Here is an 8028-nt window from a genome sequence, read left to right on the forward strand (position 1 = left end):
ACTAATTTTTGCCCCTCTGTATATTATGTATTATACAACTATCTACACTTACGCATAGACACTTATGCATAGAGAAAGGCCTATCACTTTTATGACAGCTGTGACGTTTAGCTTCCCACATGGCCATGTCAATATTAGCCAAACTTGGGCTTAAATGGCCGGGGACCGGTTCGGTTGAGGTCAGTGTATTGCGTGGAACTGCAAGTGGGCAGAACCAGTTCTGGCACAGACGGTCTGTTGAGTTGGCAATATTTTTAGCACTGAATCTTGAGTAGCCTTTAACTTATCAATATTGATGGTATATCACATTCTGTTATGAATTAAAGAGCTGTATCATAGGAAAGCTTGAGGTTTATCGCCCAGAATATGGAACATATTAAATATTGAAAATAAAAAATATATCAAGAAATATAAATAAAAGGTAAAAGTTATTTAAAATAGTAAGTTATTCGCCAAAAAAAAAGCGTCCAAATATTTAAATTAATCAGTAAATATTTAAACAGTAAACAATATGCCTTTTTCTCTATGTTTCAAAATTTTCTTCTACATTGCTAATGCTACATTTAGGTGATGCTCTAATAAGCAATTTATGCAAATATGCTCCACAGAAATCATGGTTAGAACTTTACCGGCTTACTTATGTACATTTCTGAGTAATTACTTATCCTGCACACTTTAAACCATTACTGTTCGAACGCTGTTTTTGCAATGATTTAAAAAAAAACTTTTTTTCCTCCTGTTAGATACCATCTTGAGATTACGCTATAACATTTTTAAAATTGTCTTATTAATTATAAGACAACGTAAATTACCCTTATTGGTTCTGCAGTGTAGATTGAAGCATATTCAGTCAGGTTTTTTTTTTTTTTTTAATTTAAGTTGCACCAACATCTGAGGTCATTGCGCACGGAGCTTTTTCCAGTGCAATGCCATCCTCCGGACAGTTTTTTTCTCATTACAAACAGCCGACAATGAGGTTTAAGAAGCTCCCAAGAAGAGGATTCAAAAGACGGCCAGCTGGATTCGAACACGGTATCTCTGCGTGGCTATCTGGTACGCCTACCGCTGAGCTAATCCATTTCCCAGTATATTGTAGTTCCATGAATTTCTTATAACAGCAGTAGGTACTGTGCCAAGGTCAGCAGTTACAATACTCACCTTAACTTCGTGCAATATACCTTCATATTTCATGTTATAAGTAATTTGTCTTGCAAGTTTAATCTCATTTGTTAATGCAGAAGTTCGAATTAAATGTTCGGTGTTCTTGGGCGTTCTTTTTCCCCAAAAATGTGTTTGTTACGAACACTTCTATTAAAATAAAAAATTTTCTTATTTACATTTTAATATATAATTAAGAAGTTCACGTGTTATGGAAGAACCATAATGTATAGTTGCTATAAAACTTGTAACTAATAATAAAGTCACGGTAAAAAAGTCAAAATTTAATTGTAATGGCCAATGAAAAAAGTCAAAATTTAATTGTAGTGGCCGGTAAAGTCAAAATTTAATTGTAGTGGCCGGTAAAAAGTCAAAATTTAATTGTAGTGGCCGGTAAAAAAAAGTCAAAATTTAATTGTAGTGGCCGGTAAAGTCAAAATTTAATTGTAGTGGCCGGTAAAAAGTCAAAATTTAATTGTAGTGGCCGGTAAAGTCAAAATTTAATTGTAGTGGCTGGTAAAAAGTCAAAATTTAATTGTAGTGACCGGTAAAAAAAAAGTCAAATTTTAATTGTAGTGGCCGGTAAAAAAGTCATAATTTAATTGTAGTGGCCGGTAAAAAAAGTCAAACTTTAATTGTAGCGGCCGGTAAAAAAGTCAAAATTTAAAATTGTAGTGGCCGGTAAAAAAGTCAAGAAAAATAAAATTGGGTCATTTTAGGATTGTTGACTTTTATAAATAGGTAATAGAGTTATGTGAAAAAATTTGGACAAGCATGCACTAGATTTATTCTTACCGCAATTTACTTAATGATATTTTCTCAGAATTAGAATTTGCTTTAATGCGAGAAAGTAGGCAGAAAACTCAAGATTAATTAGGTAAAGTGGCCCTTCCCAAAATTCAATTATTTAGAATAATGTTTTCAGTAGTATTTGCTTAGATTCAAACCTTTGTTTCAGTCACATCGGTTGTATTGATTGAATGAAATACACAACAGACTAGGAAGTCAGTAAAATATAAAAAAAAATATATGATTATCTTTGTTCTGTGAATTGCTAGACCTAAACTCATTATTATGTAGCATCCGTTCTGAAAATTAATAATCTTATTGAGAATGTCCGGCCATAAAAATGTCTGTGGATTTTTATTGTCCTATTTTTTATTCTATATTTTATTGTTGCTTCTTTCTTGGCCATATGTTCACTTTTATTTACCTATATACGATACTTTTTTTACATCAAATTGTCGTACAATAAGCTAACTGAGAACATGTTTCCAGTGATTTGTTTACGTTTATTTTTCTATTCTATTTTTTTATTTGAATCGCAATTAAGGGCATCAATATCTTTTTTGCTTTTTTTCGACTACTTTACGAGAACTATGATTCTGTGCTAGAATGGTGAATACCCTCTTATGCTTGATTATCAGATAGCTTTCCAAATCCATAGATAAAAATCGCAGCAACAAAACAAAACCACCTAATCCTATCAATCTTAGCACTATGTCTTTTGATTTCTTTGCCCGCCATTACAATTGTATTGTAAGTTTTTACTTATCACCTTATTAATTACTTTATTTTATTTATACACCTATCACGTATCACTTTATTTTTTTTAAGTTTTTCGAAATAATGATGATTTGGTTGATAAATTGCGTTTGTTATTTGCCAAAACAGCTCGAACATCCTGTTACAATTGTAATATATGGCAATATCTTTTCTATTTCTAGGAAAACAAGTTAGTCCGTCCTTAATTCTTTTTTTGGTTTTATATTTAATTTAAGGCACGTCAATATCTGAAATCAATGGCGTCTGGAGCTTTTTTTAATAGCACTACCGGCCTCCGGACAGTGTTCTCTCGTATGTAAGAATTCAGTATATGGAATACTTCGTAATCCTTAATGTTATTGAAATAACTTGAATAATTTCATTTCTCTTCCTAGGAGCTTCTTACAGTTCACTGTCTGGTCATGTGCAATGTTGTCTGTAACGAGAGAACACTGTCCGGAGGCCGGCAATGCACTGGAAAAATCTCTGGACGTCACCTGTCTCACATGTTGACACACTTTCAATTAAAAAAAATAATAAAATAAATAATATATTTCGAATTATTGTATTTTAAAAAACAGGCTGGAAATAATTTATTTCAAAATGGCCATTTTGTAAAAAATATTCATCCACTATTCAAGTAACATTCATACGTAAATTGCGAGAAGAAAAAGGTGCACTCGACTTTTTCACCTAATTGGATTGCTATTATTCCTTACATATCCAAACTTTTGATTTCTTAACTCGCTGTTACAATTATATTGTGATTTTATTACTTATAACTTTATTTTAGAGGCGCCACGGTAGCCGAGCGGGTTAAGAGGTGAGACCTGCAATGCTAATATGCCTTGTGGTACTGGGTTCGATTCCCGGTCTTAGCCTTCTATTTTATTTAATGGTTAAATGAGAAATAGTAAAGTACGTTTGCTATTCGCCTCCGTCCACGACACCTAGTAAATGGTAGTTGGACGTTAAGCCCCGCCTGAAAAAATAGGCGATTACTTTACTTTATTTCAATTATTCACTTATTACGCATCACTTTATTTAATATAGTTTTTCTAAATAAGTCGATTTTGTTGATAAATTACGTTTGTTATTTGCCAAAACTGGTCGACCCACATGTTGTGTTATAGCATTTTAGACACGCTTCGACACCAGATCTCCGTCTATAGCTCTTTGCCCCCACTGTTGGCGTCCATTTAGAATCGTATTACCTCCCACCTTCAATGAACGCCAGCGGCCCAATTATTTTGTCTATCTCTCCCCCCAAGGTCGCCGCAAATTACATCTAAATAACATCCAGCAACATCTCTTTAGATTAATAAATAACAATACCACCAAAACTACATTTGCACTTCCTGATTTGCAGAGATTAGCATTCCCTTGCCTCAAGGTAACTCTCTAACTTATTTAGATAAACTTTTGAAATAAAAGTGATGCACCCGCTTGCGTAGTGATGTACAGATAGCCAAAGACACATAGGAGCCTGTTTCAATAATTCTATTCCTGCCTGGATAATTGATTTGGTAACTGAAATTTAAAAACCACTGAATTGAAATTCTATTCTGTTAACTATTTTAACAATAAGCTAGCGCAGATTTCAGCTTTAAAGAAAAAAAGGCCAAAACGCGTTAAACACAATAATTAATGCTAGTTAGTTTAAGCTAGATGAACTTAAACTTAAAAGTGAAATGAATTTTTGGCTGTTTTATATACCAACTATATCACCAAAGCAAGAACCTGAAACCTGAAGAGAACCTTTCCCCTGGGGGGAGGGGAGTGTTTTAAATATAATAACGGCAGTGCCTTCTATATATTTATAAAAATAACAGGTGTTTCGTTTCTTCATAGTAACAGTTATCTGTGTAATTAATAAAACTATCAGCTTATATTCACATGAAGTTAATGATTTAACAAGCATTAAAAGTGTTTGGTACGCTCGTTTCCAGAACTGAATGCTATCAGAATGTCTTCTAGGCAGGAGAATAGAAACCCAAGATTTTAAAATAACTTGTTGATAAGTCTTTCAAAGTTTGAAGGTGCATTATGCAGTCCAAAGCTTATAATTTTAAATTCATAAATGGTGTAACTATTGCAGTTTTTTTTTTTTATGATTATCAGCTGTAGGAAATATGCAGTATACTATAAGGCAGCGGTTCTCAACCTGTGGGTCGCGACCCTGGCGGGGGTCGAACGACCAAAACACAGGGGTCGCCTAAAGCCATCGGAATATACATATTTTTCGATGGCTTTAGCCGCTGAGAAGCAGCGCTACCGTCTGCAGCAGCGCTATTCAGCTGGAACGCACGCCGTTATAGCCGTTAATGTTATTTATTGGAATTAGTAATAAATATTTCTCAATATACAGGGTGATCCATTTAAAACGCACCAATCGCTAATAACTTTTTAGGAAAGCGGAATTTCAAAAAAACCCATGAAGTAAACTATATGTTTTTTTGGTCTAGTTTTCAAATTTTCCACCCCCCGATGCTGTATCTTTATATTTGGCGGAGTTACGGCCAAAAACCTGATTGGGGTTTCATAAGGACCACTGGTTTTGACAATGATTATGAAAACTACATAAAAAACTGTGAAAAATGATGTTGACCCCGTTTCGATAAAAGCAACCATCACATCATTTTAACATGCGCCTTATGCAAGACTTCTTGACCTAACATTACGGTAAGAATCTCATACTGGGTGCATTAAAATGATGTGATGATTGCTTTTATTTGATGATAAAACAAATCTATCCTGATTCACCCACAACCATTTTTACACTATAATTTTTAAAATCTTCAATTATTATTATTTTTGTTCTTTGAGTCTCAAATAATATTTTTTGCAATCAGATGACCTCCTAAAACGTGTATTTCTGGTGAAAAATTAATATTGAAAACCGATCATGAAGAATATAAAATTGTAACTTTGATCTTAAATATCTCGACAAATATTAGGGATATCAAAACGGGGCCAACGTCATTTTTCACAGTTTTTTATGTTGTTTTCATAATCATTGTCAAAACCAGCGGTCCTTACGAAACCCCGATTACAGTACATAAATTACAGTTATGAAGTAGCCACCAAAATTATTTTTTGGTTTGTGGTCTCCGCAACATGAGGAACTGTATTGCGGGGTCACGACATTAGAAAGGTTGAGAACCACTGCTATAAGGTGATGAATTTTTGGAAAAAAATTCGTCCCATGCCACATTAGTTTGTTGATGTCCACTATCATCGGGCTAGGATAGTGATCAGGTATAGTAAAGAAAAAAAGTTAAATAAAGTAATGGCCTAGTTTTTCTGGCGGGGTTTACGTACAACTACCAATTAGGTGTCGTGGACGGAGGCAATTAACAAGCTAATATGTATTGTGATACTAGGTTCGATTCCCGGTCTTAGGCCTTGGATTTTATTTAATGATTAATAAAAGAAATTTACAGTAAACTATGTATGCTAGTCGCCTCCGTCCACGATTCCTAATTGGTAGTAGGATGTAAAGATAGGCTCGGCTATCGTGATGCCTTTCAGGTATAGTATATGTTGTAGCGGACTTTTCTGTTCAAACTTTTAACATACTAATTATGCCGAATTATAGAAAGAATAAGAAGTTTTTCTTAGTTAGCATCTACTGCACAAAGTTTAAATGCTTAAGATATTATCGGCGTTCGCTTAGTATAAATATAATACTAGATAATATATTTTGTTTCCTCTAATACCAGCGACTATGTTGTAATGTCTAAAAAATTTCAAGGATAGTAGAAAATTGTATAATCTTTGCTAAAACCGCTTATTACAATTACACCTCTCCTTCAGTGATGGCCGCCACTTGTGTTAAGTTTACTGGGCCATTTTTATAATTTTGACTTACTAGGAGATAATAAAAAGTTAAATTTTAGCTACACTTTTAACTATCTTAAAAAAAAAGAACATAAAACAGAGCCCAGTACATTTTACATAAATGACACATTAGAGAGGAAACCTAAACACAGACCCTCATATAGAAATAAATATACCTGATCACGTTCTCCTGCAAAACTAAATCAAATAAAAGATGTAGATTTATATTTTTGTGAAAACTATACGACGTTAACAAAATTGTAGTTGTCATGATCAGAAAATCTCTGCCAGTCCGTCGTTTTTTTCGTATTTTTAAGTTGGCCCTACATTTGATTCTTACTATTGTTAATATAAGTGACAAGACAATACAGTAAACCAAAAATGACACTTCAAAAAAAGCCTAACCCAATCTTTCTTTCAGATTTGCCTTTAATCGAATTACCCTGTACCTCGTATACCAACCTTACTTACTTACTTTATACTTTGTCAACTCCCATTCTAACGTAAATTAAAATCAGAAAAAATTAAGATATAATTTGTTTCAAGTTTGCAAATAGAATGATAACTAAATAATTATCGTTAGCATTATAGAATTAGTTATTAGTTTCAATTGTGCATAAACCTGTCTAAATTGTGTTTAACAATCCCTCCTAGCATTATACTGCTCTACAAGACGCTCCTTAGACCTCTTCAATCCAGTCTGACGAAAAGATCTGTAGACTTTTCAAAATAAAGTGCTACGAATTGCACTGAACGTCCCCATGAACACCCAAATGCACAGAGAACTGGACATTCAAGGCCAATTACACACATCACATGACAAAAACTAATAAACCAATTCTTCCTCACCTTTTATCATACATACTGCCACCCACATATCATTAACACCTTGGCAAGCCCTACAGCTTCAAGAAGACTGAAACCAAGACTGCATCAAGGATCTATGAAGAACTGAACTCCACTTGGAAGGTATGTAAAACTGGCCTATAATTAATTTGTAATTATATAAATAATGAATATGTTTCTACGCAGTCATTTTGATACTGTAAACAAATACCAAGATTTCTCTACTAAATTTAGTTCGAAACGTTTGCATAAAGATTGGTTCTTAAAAAAAAAAATCTAACCAAAATCAGAGATCCACCAAAAATAATAACTATTAACAACTAGAAAAGAACTACTACCAACTGAATTTATTGAATTGAACAATTATCTAGCCTGAAAATTATTCAATGTTTTATTTCCAGAAAGTTGGAGGTTTCATAGAAATTTTGGATCACTTTAAATTTTTGCGTTCAATATAATGTGGTGATTAGGGTTGCCAACTCTATACAGTTCCAAAAATGGACACCCTAAAAAAAATATGTACATACATGGCCGTCGACAGGATTTTGGGGCCCGGGAATATACAGGGTGTTATGCATAAGACTACCGTTACTTCGGGAGGCGATTCTGGGCATCATTTGTAACAAAAAATTCTATATA

Source organism: Rhodnius prolixus, unplaced genomic scaffold (genome assembly GCF_049639745.1).
Source record: "Rhodnius prolixus isolate KJV_2025 unplaced genomic scaffold, Rpr scaffold_12, whole genome shotgun sequence".
In the NCBI taxonomy this organism is placed as follows: domain Eukaryota; kingdom Metazoa; phylum Arthropoda; class Insecta; order Hemiptera; family Reduviidae; genus Rhodnius; species Rhodnius prolixus.